The following is a 14,611-nucleotide window of genomic DNA, read 5'->3' as shown; positions in this document are numbered from 1 at the left end:
TACCCCATCATGCCCCCGTATCTAAATATATAAAAGGAGAAACTGACTGACTGACTGACAGATCAACGCACAGCCTAAACGGCTAAAAGTAGGCACTTGAAATTTGGAAGGGACGTAGCTTAGGTACCGTAGAGGTGCACTAAGAAAGGAATTTCCGAAATTCCCACGGGAACGGGAATTAGCGGGAAAAACGGGATTCACGCGTACGAAGTCGCGGGCGGCCGCTAGTGCCAAATAAAATTTAAAAAATAACTGAATAAAACCAGTACGCAGCAATGAGGAAAACAAGTTCTTACCTGTTAGTGTTGTTATTTTCACATTTGATAACCTTTAAATCAATTGCGAGGTGTTATTATTTACGGAAAATACACGCCCAGTTTAAAATAGAAAAATCACTAGCTATTTAGCAAAAAACAGTTTTTTCCAGAAATCAAATCAAAGGCGTAGTGTCGTTGTCCGCTCACTTCGATAACTGATTGCCGTAATGGCGGTGCGGCGTCAGGTGCTAAAACGATCTTGATTGGCTAATTCGTTCGCACTCAGGATCGGTCGCCCCGTCTTGCCCCCCACCCCGTCTTACCCCACTCTCCCCTATGTTGAATATTAAATTTGATTAACCGACTGTAAAAAAGAACAAAGTTGTCAATTCGTTTGTAGGCATGTTTTTCTTATTACATTGTATTTGTAAGAGTAAATACAACTTTGACCACTATTATTAATACGAAAACTAGTTTGTCAGACCAACAAAGATTGCCATATACGTTCCCAAATTAACCTGCCACTTCATGTAGAAGCAACTTAAGAACCCGTATTGCCTGTAACGTCTGCTCCGATTTTCAAGCGCCAGTGAAAAATAATATTAATGGTCGTAGCACCAGACCTTGAGGTAGTTATTATAAAATGAGAAATCAGAATATTCAGCAAAAGAGAAAATATAATATTTATTTGACCGAGTACCTATTTAGTTCATTTCGTTTGTGTGAATTATTTTAAAGACTGTATTATTGGATTTCTGTTTAAGTGGAAATCAAAATTAATTAGGTGCCAAACCTTTTTAGCTACAAGGATAATCTCCACAAGAGGCTTTCGTTCCGCCCAACCAATTCGATTGCAATTAAATTTGGGCCAAATTGAATCGAAGCGGATCGGGAACGTTCGCAACCAAGTGTTCGACAAATAGTCAGCCCCAATTTATTTCCATCGTACATACATAATGAGATACGTTCGCAACGAATACGTATAAAACACGCTTTAATTTCCATGTTGTTGCGTGCTGAGCGCACTTCACACAAAGCGCCCGTGAACGTAAGCAATCACAATTTTTCAATTTGTTTGCGCCTGTATTGTACCTTTTTCGCGTTTTCCCGCTCTTTCAGCTGTCAATAATAGTTTTTTTTCATCGCGCTGTTTTGGAGACAAAAGAAAAACGCTACACAGCAAAGCGAGGAGTGGCATTTTTACAATCACAAATTGCTTTCAATTAATTTTCTCGATTAAAATCATTATTCAACTAGGTTGATTAGGTCAATATTCTTTTGTGATTGTTTGTAAGCTATTCCAGGCATTTTTGTCATTTTCCCGGTTTTTAACTGCCAATTACTAGTGTTATTTTTCATTTTACTGACTAAAAATTGTTTCTCTATGTAGGATAGTGTATTTTGGACAAAAATAACGAGGGAGGTTGTTATTTTTTCAGGCGAAATTGGTTTTTAATTGCCTCAACTGAAAATGTTAAATGTGCGTGTTTTTTTTTGTGATATCATGTCATATACAGGGTGTTAGGTAAATGGGTATATGAGCCGACACTAACCCATGTTAACATATGCATATAAATGGTATGGTGAAGTCAGAAGTTTGATATCATCATTTTAATTTTTGAAATGTTCATACAAAATAAAATTTATAAAATCAGATTTGTATGAAAATTAAAATAATTAAAATTATGATATCAATTTTCTGACTTCACCATACCATTTATATGCATATGTTAACATGGGCTAATGTCGGCTCATATACCCATTTACCTAACACCCTGTATACCGAGAGCCCATTTAAAATTAATAACTACATAATGTAGTAGCAATTCCGATGAAATTGACAGTGTGATATTTATTTTTAAACAAGAGAAATATTGGATAACGTTTGAAATAGTGTTACTATTTTTTTTTTCATTCAAAATCATTATATACAGCCCAAAGTACAGTAATACCTACTATCGTGAGTCGAATCACGAAAAGACGTAACTGATTTTTATCAATTTTACAGTAGCGACATTTAAAGATAATTTTAAGTATGGAAAATGTGCATTTCGACCCTCTTTAACTGTCAATACAGTCAGTATTTGTTTTACCAAAGAATTCAGTACGGTCTATGTGAGGTTATAAAATGAATGTTTTTAAATAACATGGTGTGTTTAACTCAATATCGCCAATTTGTAAGTTACGCCTTTTCGTGATTCGACTCACGTTATATTAAGTTATTATTTGTTGGACAAACTTACAATTCGCTCCCTCTTCGTGCTCATGGGTGTGATCGATGGAGCTGCTTCGCCGACATCTGTAGAGAAAAAAAACCTGCTGTAAATAAATACTATTTCTTTCCTAAAGCAGTGCATAAATTACAAACATCTAAACATCACAACGTAAATAATCTTACAAACATATTTTACCGTAACTAAATGTATGCCCTCTTACGAAAAAATACAATGCACGTGACGCACCCTTCACCGGAATAGAACTACGAGCACCCGAAGTGTGTGCTTTACATACATCAAGGCTTTATAAAGACGTAGAATTTTGTATTATTCTACATAGACGCAACACAGGTTCAATTCACACGGCCGACAAAGTACCGGCAAGTGCCCTTCCCGACTACAATACATTCTCGCGGCAGACAATGCCCGGCCTCACACACTCCACTCCTCAATCTACGTGCGATACTCAAATTATGCCACAAACTTGCCCCGATACTAACACCTATTCCCATAGCAATAAAGCTTAGACCTCGCTTGCTTAGACACAGCACCTCATTTTAGATCTTTCGCAACGCTTTTGTCAATAAAAAGGTTTTATTTAAGAAAATGTAGATGCACTTTGAGTTCCTTTCAAGCACTATTGTGTGTGTCAAGTTAATTAATGGAAACATTGTTTAAAATTCACTATCCTTTCTAAGGTTCTTTCGGGTTTTGGTTTTTCGGCGCGTTTTCAGGCGCGTATACACTTATGTTTATTATATTACATTTAAACGAAATTCTCGGGTAGCGTCAGCCTCGCTGCTAAGGAATATTCGATTTATTGAAGCGCGTGATGTAGCGCACAAGTAGGTAAGCTTTTTGTCAAAGTACGTTGAATGCTTATCTGAAATAGCACGTGTGTATACTTTAGTAAAGAATAAGTACGTAGGACTGTATATTATCACCGATCTTATGTTATATTCACAAAGGTTTGGACTAAATTAGTTAAACATCTTTTTAGAGAAAGATAATAAAAGTAAGTGGGTTTAAAAATAAGTAAACTTTACGTATTTACAGACTACGACATTATCCTTAATTAATTAAAAGCGTAGGAGCTTCTTAGCGATCAACAAACTACTTAGTCTAGAAAAAACATTAGGTAATAAAAAAGGCTGAGTTGCACCACCTAACTTTGACCGTAACTACAACGATTACCAGCGTATTTTGTATGGAGTTTGACAGATTTTTGACGTTTGTTAAAGTCAATGTAAGATGGTGCAACCCAGCCACTTATTTGTTTTATTACGCACCATTAGCAATACCGTAGACAGAGTGGAACACAATTAGCCCCGCTATGAGAGCTGCAAGGAAATCTAATTTCTGCCACATCTTCAGCTAAGTGCAATCCGTTCGACTGAGTAACACGCTCAATCAGCGGCGGCAAACATATGTGTTCCTTAATAAACAACACCTAAGGCAATCTGCTGATATCGGCAAACAGATGGTTATTGACGATATCATAGCCTTACTGAATGCTACCTAAACATAGTATTCTGTGAGGTAACGGCTTCTAAGCAGTATTATTTAATTTAGCAACAGAGGAGGAGAATACTTAAAGATAAATTGAATCATGATTGCTCATTTATTATAATTTTTGTCATTATTTAAAGAGACCGTCTGTCTAGAACTTGTCTTGAGTTCGACTCTTGGATGAGACACACAAAATGAAAAATAGGTAACTGTGGTTGAATAACAATTTGCAAATTAAGCTGTCGATTTTACAATAATGATGGGAGCGACTATCCTTGTTATAGCCACATAGATACTCATAGAAACGTGTAAACTACACGGTAACAAAACATTATTATATTAAATTCTGTAATCATTTCAAAATTGTTTATTGCATTAACTACTGGCTTCCTGCTAAAATATAAATCTCCATCTGCCTGACGCCGGCTCATATGCATAGAATAATTGAATTGAAAACTATGGAAACGGAAAATTGATTTTTGCAAAGTAACCTTTGTTGTGAGCTAAAATATTGTTTTTCTGAAAAGCCCTAGGCTTTTGATGTCACGGAATAGACACATGTTAATTTGAAAATAGGTCAGATGTCGGGAACAATGCGCAATTTCACAATTTTCTATAGTCACTTATTTTAAAATGGGTTTGCGAATAGGTACATAGGAAAATATAGTAAGTAACTAACTGTTTATCGTACGGACTAATTTCAAAATTAATTATAATTTTATGAGCTGCTAAAAATTTCAAGTACCTATATGCTAAACTTAATAAAACATGGTATTCTTTATATTAATGGATAACCTACAACTGCAGCGTTTTGAAATTAGAAATAACACATAGTAATATATTTTATCAACATTAAAACCTGTAAGATAGGCGTAAAGTGTATAAAATATTCGTTTGTGGCATTCTAGCTGGAAGCGAGACTATAAATAAAAATAAAAATAAAATTTTCAATTTTATCGCAACATTTTTCTACGCATCATCAGTTTGAATTATTAGTCACAGCCAAAATGGCCTTAAACTATTAAATATTTCACACATCTCTTTGTCAGGCGTTAAAAATGACACCATACATTATGCACAGTATTAAAAATATAGCTAAAATTTCACAGTCGGTGCCTCTAAGTCTGGGCGCGTCACGTATCGACAGGGTGATTGATGCGGCGGGCCGGAATATCCAACGGCAGCCACAATTTGACGAAAAATTACGCCATTCGATTGGAAACAGTTCCGTGGAATAAAATACGAGACCGGTAACGATGGAAGCTGTACGATTGGTTTAGCCGAGCTATTTGGGGCTTTGAAATGTACTCGTATGAAGCTCTTATTTTTAAAATTGGAGCGTTAAAATATTGAATAGGCTGGTGAAATGACGCCCTTTATAATAAAAGGTTTTGAATGCAATTCGGATTAAATGCTTCACGCAAATATATTCGCGTTTGGTTCTACCTACGAGTACGTGCTTCATTACACAGATACTTATTGTGTTACGCAGTCAGTCGTGGTAACAGTTTAACCTTTAAAAATCTTATTTACTTTTACAATAGGTATTTCTTGAGTATAGACAGACGTGTACAGCATACGAGTAAGTCACAATACAATAAATAATGATAGATTTAAAATAAATTACCTCTATTCATGTTAGTAAAGTAAAAACACTTGCAATAGAGTTACATAGCAAGCTCTACCGAAACTATTTTTTTATTACAAAATATTAGACTACTAACTTTGCCTTGACATGTTTTCTTTCACTACATTTCTTGTTTACTTCGTTTCATTACCGCATATCAGACTACATTTTTGGTTAAAAAAAATCAGTAGAACCTATTACGGCAGTACCATGTAGGTACCTACTAGAGACATTTACCTACATCATCGACTGCAACATAGTTCAACAGTGTGCTTACCATGAGTTTACGTTTGGTGTGCTCGCTAGCGACTGCGTAAAAAAATGACATTAAATGTACGACATATTGTGCAGCGCCTCTAGCGGCTACTATAAAAAAATAAAATCTTCATAGATTTTTTTGACGTATTCGCTAGCGAGCACACCTAACGTAAACTCATGGTAAGCACACTGAAAGCAAAATAGTCGGCCAAGATTCTCTCGCCAAATTCTTTGAATATTAAAATTTATTTATCATATCTCTTGTCGTGTCCTAGCGCGACACTTCAACGATACATCGACAGATTTTGATTGATGGCGTTGGAGATGGCGCTGGGATCTGTGGATTATTACAAGTATTAATACAAATTAAGCTCGCTTGAACATAAACACATCCCTTTAATCCTATACATATAGGTACTGCAATTACGCAACTAAATCGATTTTCCATTTAGAAACCTCAGCTTTAAATATATATAATAACCAAACAATTAACTTCTCAACGACAAATTCAAACAAAGCTTTGATGTCAGTAAAATTTGTGATCTTACGCAATGAGTAAAATAGATTAATATAAAAGCATTTTTAAGTAAATAGCGAAATTGGTATTGTAAAAAATCTAGCTTCTGAAGAAGACTTTCTCATTATAATGTACTACTTTATCCCACATTAACTTGTAAATATTTATATGTAGTATATAATTTGCAATTTGAACTTTCTAATTTTATCGACTCACAAAACACCTAACGAGTACCTAGGTACTTATCGCATTGTTAGTTTAATATTTTAATAAATCTTTATTTTACTCACACAAAAAATCGAAAAGAATACGTAAGTTTTGTAAGTCAATATGTTACAAAGGATATCAACTTCTGTACGATAATGTGTGATGATGGATGACTGCTCTACGAGAGCTACCACGCCCTGATCCTCATACATATTTATTTATTAGCACCTGTGACCGAGTTTGCCAATATCGGCATAAGTGATTCAGAATTCTGAGTACCGAATCAATTAACAGTTAATATTGTGTATGTTTTTCCTAATAATAGGTTACTAACTAAACATTAGGTACATTCTGATGACAAATCGTTATAATTTCGTGTCTGTTAATCTGTGTTGACTTTATTATTATGCCATCCACCTATTAATTTTAAACTCATTAATTGATAATAATTTAATACATCCCTCATATCAACGGAAAATCGGTTATAGCGCATATTAAAAGTATGTAAGTACATATTAAAGCGGTTTAATGTAATCGCTCTCATTTTGGAAATGTGTAAATGTCAATTGCGTTGCTCATTATTTCACAATTCATTTTTAACTAGTGGCCGCCCGCGACTTCGTCCGCGTGGATCCCGTTTTACCCCCTTAGGGTTTGAATTTTGCAAAATCCCATCATAGTGAGCACCTACGTTCTAAAAGGAACCCCCATGCAAAATTTGAGACTAGTAGCACTTCTAGTTTCTGAGATTTCGTTATGAGTGAGTGAATGAGTCAGTCAGTCAATCAGTCAGTGACCTTTCGCTTTTATAGTATTATATTTTTGCAATAAAAAACCTTCTTACTGAGCTATAGGTCTACCTACACAGACAAATTTATCACAGACCGCCAAATGGACTCTCATATTTATTCACTGACGCAGCTGTGGTCTACGAATACGATGGATACACCGTTCGTGTTCGCGTAAATTACTGCCCCTGACTATTTGCGTTATTTATTGTCTGTCTATTGTAGATACACTCGTAGGCAGTGAAAAAAGAATCAAATGGTATTTCAGTCTTCTCTAAACCCATATTGAATCAACCACTTCGGACATCATATGCGTGTTTAATGTATTAGACCTTTGAAATTTTATACATCGTAGGTAGGAGTTATGGGCTTTAATTGCCGATAACTTTAGGAATGTTGAAATTAGTTCATGAAAATCTGGTTGAATAACAGCAGTTTAGGTCAAACAAAATCCGTCAGATTTCAGATACTCGTTTGTCGATTTAAAAAAAATTACAAAGCTCCAGTAAAGTCTATTTTTAATTTCTGTAAAATACCCTATTTACGAAATAAACATTTTAACTGATATCTGTGTCGTAATGCGAGCGGCGCAGGATCGGTCTTTGTGGAAATCCTTAGGGGAGGCCTTTGTCCAGCAGTGGACGTCTTTCGGCTGAAATGAACGAACGATCGAATGTGTCGTAATTAACTACCAATTACCAAAAGGATCGTGTTCGTAAAACGCTCTATAAATGTGCCCGTAGTCAGGATTCGATTTTGCAACCGCAGCTGGCTTTGTAGTCGGGTACGAGAGTCGCAAACCACCGGACGCCAATCGTTGTCGCTAAAACATAAACATTGTAGGTTAAGGATGTGCGTTCCCTTCGAGAGGCCACTGTAGAAAACGAAGGTTTCGTATACATAAAGATTTAGCAGGACCTCTAAAACAAATGTAGCCAGAATGATAAATTTGTAGGTGTTGTAAGTTGGACGCTACAACCTGCCGAATGTGGTCACTCAGATGAACTATGTCAAATACGAAATTACTGAATCTGACCAAATAAGATGATTTTGATGAATGGTAATATTTAGGAGGTAAATCGTAGGGCTACATACGAAAATAAGAGCTCTGGACAGTTACTGCAAATAAAGAAAATCTAATCAAACGATGGGCCCTCAGTTCTTCAGTGCACAAATTTTACTTTAATGCTACAAATTGGAACTTAAGACTAAGTTTCTTTGGTAAGGTTTTAATTTTAGCAGAAGTAGCCACAATGCTACCCTGAGAGTACAGGGTTTATATATTCTACTAGTACAGAATAAAAGCTCTAGTAAAGTGAGCCCTCGGAACACACGCTAAAAAACAATTCCATGAGAAATATCTCGCCCAACTCATTGTTTAATAAAAATAGTTTACAGCATTAATATGTACAAAATTTGCAGTTTAAAATTGTATTCAAATATTATTGCTATATAAAGTATTTAAAGAAATATCTTGCTTCTTAAATTCTCCGTAATGATTTTGTGTATGTTAACCACATTGTCGATTTTTTTAGGAAACTCAAAACAAAAGTATAAGTACGAGAATACCTAGATTCTGTACGATTGCCTTAGAGGTATTTTGAGATAAATCCGAGTCTATTGATTATTTTAATTAAATACGACTTAAAAATTATTTTATTTAAAGTGCCTACGCATTGTGTGATACGGAATAGATTTAGAGCTGTGATACAACAAAATCGATTATTGCCGCGGTTCATTAATCAATAGCAGTGAATCGTTCGTTCGTTTCAGCCAAACGTCCACTGCTGGTCAAAGGCCTCCCCCAAGGATTTCCACAATGGCCGGTCCTGTGCCGCTCGCATCCATGTACCTCCCGCTACCTTCACCAAATCGTCGGTCCAGTGGGAGGCCTGGCCACGCTACGTCCTCCAGCTCGTCGTCGCCACTCAAGACCTTTCCTGCCCCAGCGGCCATCAGCTCTACGAGCTATGTGCCTCAGCCAAGCTACCACTTGATTTTAGCGATTCTGCGGGCTATGTCAGTCACTTGGGTTCTCCTACGAATCTCCTCATTTCTGATTCGATCACGTAGGGAAACTCCGAGCATAGCTCGCTCCATCGCCCTTTGGGTGACCTTGAGCCTTCATGAGGCCCATAGTAAACGACCACGTTTCAGATCCGTATACCATCACTGGCAATACACACTGGTCAGTCTTAAGACACTGCGGTATTTCGGACGTGAGAATATCGCGAAGCTTCCCGGCGGACGCTGCCCAGCCGAGTTGAATTCGACGATTGAGTGAAAATCGCCCTGTATGGTGATTTTGTTATCAGTACCTATACTTTTTTTTATTATGCTTTATCTATAGAAATACACTCAACATCAAATAAACCGCACATTCGGCGACTCGAACTTTAAAAAATTTTCTTCTGACACAATCATGGTGCCCCAACAATATTGGTGTTATTTGAAAGCCCAATAAAAATCCTTAAAGAAAAACTAATTAAATAAACGATTAACATATACCATAAATGTGACTTGAAAAAAGACCTCACTTTGGGCTCACCTCTGGGATCATTTAGACCATTTTTAATGGTTATAAAACCAAATAATGATCTCACGTGTCCTCTTTAACAGATCGATAGCGATTAATCCCAACTTAACAGTTTTATAGCCATAAAAGTTGGCTCAAGCGAAACTACTTATTTTTTGAAGAAGTGACTCTGGATCCGTCTAAAGACACATTTTTGGGGTTAAAACCTTTCCTATAATGAAACGAAGTTTAGAACTAGGCTTTTAAATGGTTGTGCTTGTCGCGGGAGGTGCGATTTATTTGATGTCAAGTGACAACAACTACAACTTTATCTTGAATTTTTTTAATCGTGGTATAACTTGTGTAGGGACACTTTTTCTAGTTATCCATTAATTTTCTGATGTGTGGTTACCCTAATACGAATATTTTGTTCACACATAAATGAGTCACTTTTATTTCAAGAAAGGAAATATTTACACACCATACAGATACTTAAGTTTGTACTACGAAATGACTACGTTTTTTATAATATTATTTTATATTATTACACCTTCCACCTTGTCTCTAAATATGATAACTTTTTTCTAAAACGTGTGTTCCGAGGGCTCACTTTACTAGAGCTTTTATTCTGTACTAGTAGAATATATAAACCCTGTACTCTCAGGGTAGCATTGTGGCTACTTCTGCTAAAATTAAAACCTTACCAAAGAAACTTAGTCTTAAGTTCCAATTTGTAGCATTAAAGTAAAATTTGTGCACTGAAGAACTGAGGGCCCATCGTTTGATTAGATTTTCTTTATTTGCAGTAACTGTCCAGAGCTCTTATTTTCGTATGTAGCCCTACGATTTACCTCCTAAATATTACCATCCATCAAAATCATCTTATTTGGTCAGATTCAGTAATTTCGTATTTGACATAGTTCATCTGAGTGACCACATTCGGCAGGTTGTAGCGTCCAACTTACAACACCTACAAATTTATCATTCTGGCTACATTTGTTTTAGAGGTCCTGCTAAATCTTTATGTATACGAAACCTTCGTTTTCTACAGTGGCCTCTCGAAGGGAACGCACGTGGTTAAGGTCTATACGCTATGGTAACATGTCGCCAAAACTGTACCATTGGATTCCCAAATTTGCACGCTATAACATCATTTCTAACCTCTATATTACCACCACTTGCCAACCGAACACATCGGCAGCCAAACAGTAGCAATAGCCATTAATCTTTCAACTGCAGCAGGGAACCACACGCGGCGAACGCGTATTTTAACTATGTTTACCCTACATAAAATCCAGTCCAAACCGGAGCTCCAAAATGCATCGCCCTTTCCTGAATATTGATGGTTTAGAACGTTATAACCTACCGCCAAACGATTCCATATTACAATCGTTCAAATATGAAGCAAGCCTCAGTTAAATCCTCTATTCCCATATAAGCTCAAAGTCAATACAAAGTATTTTATTAAATTAATTCGAAATAAATTGTACATTGTGTTTAATATTTTCTAAAATAATTCTCGTGTGAAGTATATTATTATATGTAAGACAAAAATTGAATGACGAGATTAAGTACATAATATACAAAACACAACACTATAACATAGTAAAGAACAACACTTCAAACAGCTTACCAAAAAGCATATTGTTTCAAAACTGCACTGTAATTAGAAAAGTCTGAACGTTTTCTATTTACTCATACCTATCCATAGAGTCACCCCTCTCTCAGATCTAACTTCAAAAGCTACCCTACTTAGGAAACTAAATACTCGTGGAACTGTTTGCCCATGTTAATGGTTTCGGGACGTGGACGCCATTAAAAATACAGTTTTTCAATTCCTCTTAATTGGATTTACCTAACCGGCTTACTTTGGCGATAGATCCGACTGATACGACCTGTGACGGTACTCTATAAAAGGATTTCAATATCGACTCTATCCATCTCTTTCTTTTATCGGCTTTCCATGCTGAGTAAACGAGATAAATGCCCACACATTCAGTTAAGCCGTTTGTTGAGTTGAGGTCCTAATTCCCGGAATTCTATTGGACCAACAGATATCAATTAAATGCGATACAGATCAATTAACTGGGAATTTTGTAGATGTAGACGGTACCAGAAGCAGCGTTGTATTTAATCGACAGCCTATCAGACTATACAGGGTGTTGATTTCAATCCTCGCCATATTTATTTAGGTGATCTATTATGACTTATATAAACGCATTATCCACCAAAAAAAAAATTACAAACTAAAGTAGAATTTTTAGCGAATATTTTCCGTGCGACATCAACTGTACTGTGGCTCGTAATACTGCAATACGTTTCAACTACGGCACCCATCGAGCTACGCGGATCGCTCGCTTATCATGTCTGATAGTCTACTGAAGGAAGCCACGTAAAATAGGTAGTGTAAATAGGTATTTTTGTTTGACTAACTAAAGTTAAAGTTCGTTTTAAATTAGTTTGCTGTTTCCTATGTGTGTGTGTGTGTGTATTGGAGCGTACCTACGCGCTTTCCGCCACTACCTACCGCAATCGCGGGAGTATTTTGTACACAAAATTACCAGATTATTTACTCCCTACATTAAAAAAAACACATTCCTTTAAGTTTAGAACTAGGTACCTACTCACCGATGCGACTTCAGATGCGTTTCCACGTGCCCTCCCGTAACAGTAAACCATGTTTACGTACTCACGAGCACTGTACGTATGGTTTGGCATCTTCCTAACACTCACTCACTATTATTACACTCACTATCACACTTTCACACACTAAATACTCAAAACCGCACGAGAAAACAATCAAAAATCGCAAATTTGCAATTAGAAAAGTGCATTCGATGAAATACGTCCATCGAATGTCGTCGTGAATCGGTAGTTATCGTTATTCTTCATTTTCAACTACTTTACGTAATTTTTAACATCAGAAAAGTTTAATTTCGTCAGTTAAAAAAAAAAAAAAAAAAAAACATACGGGTCGAATTGAGAACCTCCTCCTTTTTTGAAGTCGGTTGAAAAGTATTGTATCCTCTTACAAAAACATGACGTTACGTATGAGCCCTAGAGTGTAAGGTATAATAAATTATATGATGCCCCTTGTTAGGTTAATGTCAGTCATGTCAAATAATTTGTCTACTTGGATTACATAACGCCTACGTTACGGTCATGAAAATAAATTAATACGGTGCATAATAAGTCTTTTTTCCTTCTCAAAATGAACAATGTCAAACTCAATCGTTTTTGTATTTTATACAGTGACAGAGTACTATAAAGGACTGAACAAACCACCTCCATAATTTTATGTGACAGGTTACAAATGGTGTTGTAGGTATACAATACACGTTGTTACTTTATGCATTGGATTGGTTCGCCTCGTAGCAGTCACTACAACGTTCGTAGTACATTCGTAGCCTCGTAGTCAACTAGTGTCGTAGCTTTAAAGATCACCTAAATTGACTACGACAGATATTGCGTTGTAGCCTACGAGACCCAGATTGTAGGCTTAGGGCCCAAAGCACAACGGCTACATGGTAATTTTTACGTTATTGAGTATCTGTTGAAAAGATTAGTAGCACTGAAACAACATTCCTATTTAATTCAGACGTAAATTTTTTGTATTTTCTAAAATTATGAATTTAAAATAGTACATATAAAACAGTGATGTCATATCACAGTTACTAATGAAATAGCATTGTTTTCACAAAATCACTTATACTTTATAAGGCTTTACAGTCGCCAGCTCATCATCATTCATTTTTGTTGCAACATCGCACCTACTATTAACTATACAAGACGCAACACTGTCCAGCTAGATATGATATTTTTGCACCCCCCACGCGAGAATTCAACCGTGTCATGTATACACGCTGACGCATCGAACTGGCGAGTACGGAAGCTCGATAAGGCACTGGACGTCGACACGTACAAACTACCCACTGTAAATCATTATCTCCGCGTGTCTAAACTGTTGACTGTGTAGCTTGTGGATACGAAACTTCCTGCATATTAATCCTTATCTATCTAGATAAAGTAGCTACTTTTATTAAATAGTCAACTAGACTTTAGGTTACTATTAGAAAACGCTTAAAGCGGTCATCAAAATCTCTGGCATACTTGCGTGGGTGCAACGTGACGAGGGTGGCACGACAACCAAACGTGTATAGTCTATGTTTCACCACAAATCACGCCACAGTCCAAGTGACCTCTTAACGCACCCATGTCAGAGGTATGCCAAAAGATTTAGAGTCGAGGTATATGGCAAATCAAATACCTACCAAGTTACTGAATCAAATTGAAAACTGGGGAATAAATAACTAACTACAGAATTGATCTCAAAACAAATCACGACCATCTTACAGCTTTTGTTCCATAAAATAAATACAATCATTTCTACTCTAAACAAAAGTAAAACGACCGCATTAGCCTCGGCAAACGAGTTTGTTCTATTTAGCTGCTATCGCGCTCTGGTATAGCGAAACCATTAAACCGTGACAAAAACAGAACATCGCCTCGCGGGCATTTATCTTCCACGGGAGTTATAAAGGGCATAAATAAAGCAAAACCTATAAGGCTTTAAAGCAACAATGAAAAATACGAACCGCTTTACGTGGGTCGTGGGGGCGTCGGGGGGCTCCGGCAAGCACGAACAATGCGGCCCCGGCGAAAGCAGCGCTGCAAATAAAAAAACACATGAACAACGCTCCAATTATTGACGTGGGCA

The sequence above is a fragment of the Ostrinia furnacalis genome, unplaced genomic scaffold, assembly GCF_004193835.3.
Source record: "Ostrinia furnacalis isolate ACB-3 unplaced genomic scaffold, ASM419383v2 OfSCF0397, whole genome shotgun sequence".
NCBI lineage: Eukaryota > Metazoa > Arthropoda > Insecta > Lepidoptera > Crambidae > Ostrinia > Ostrinia furnacalis.
The sequence above is the reverse complement of the archived record's forward strand: the minus strand, read 5'-3'. Positions refer to the sequence as shown.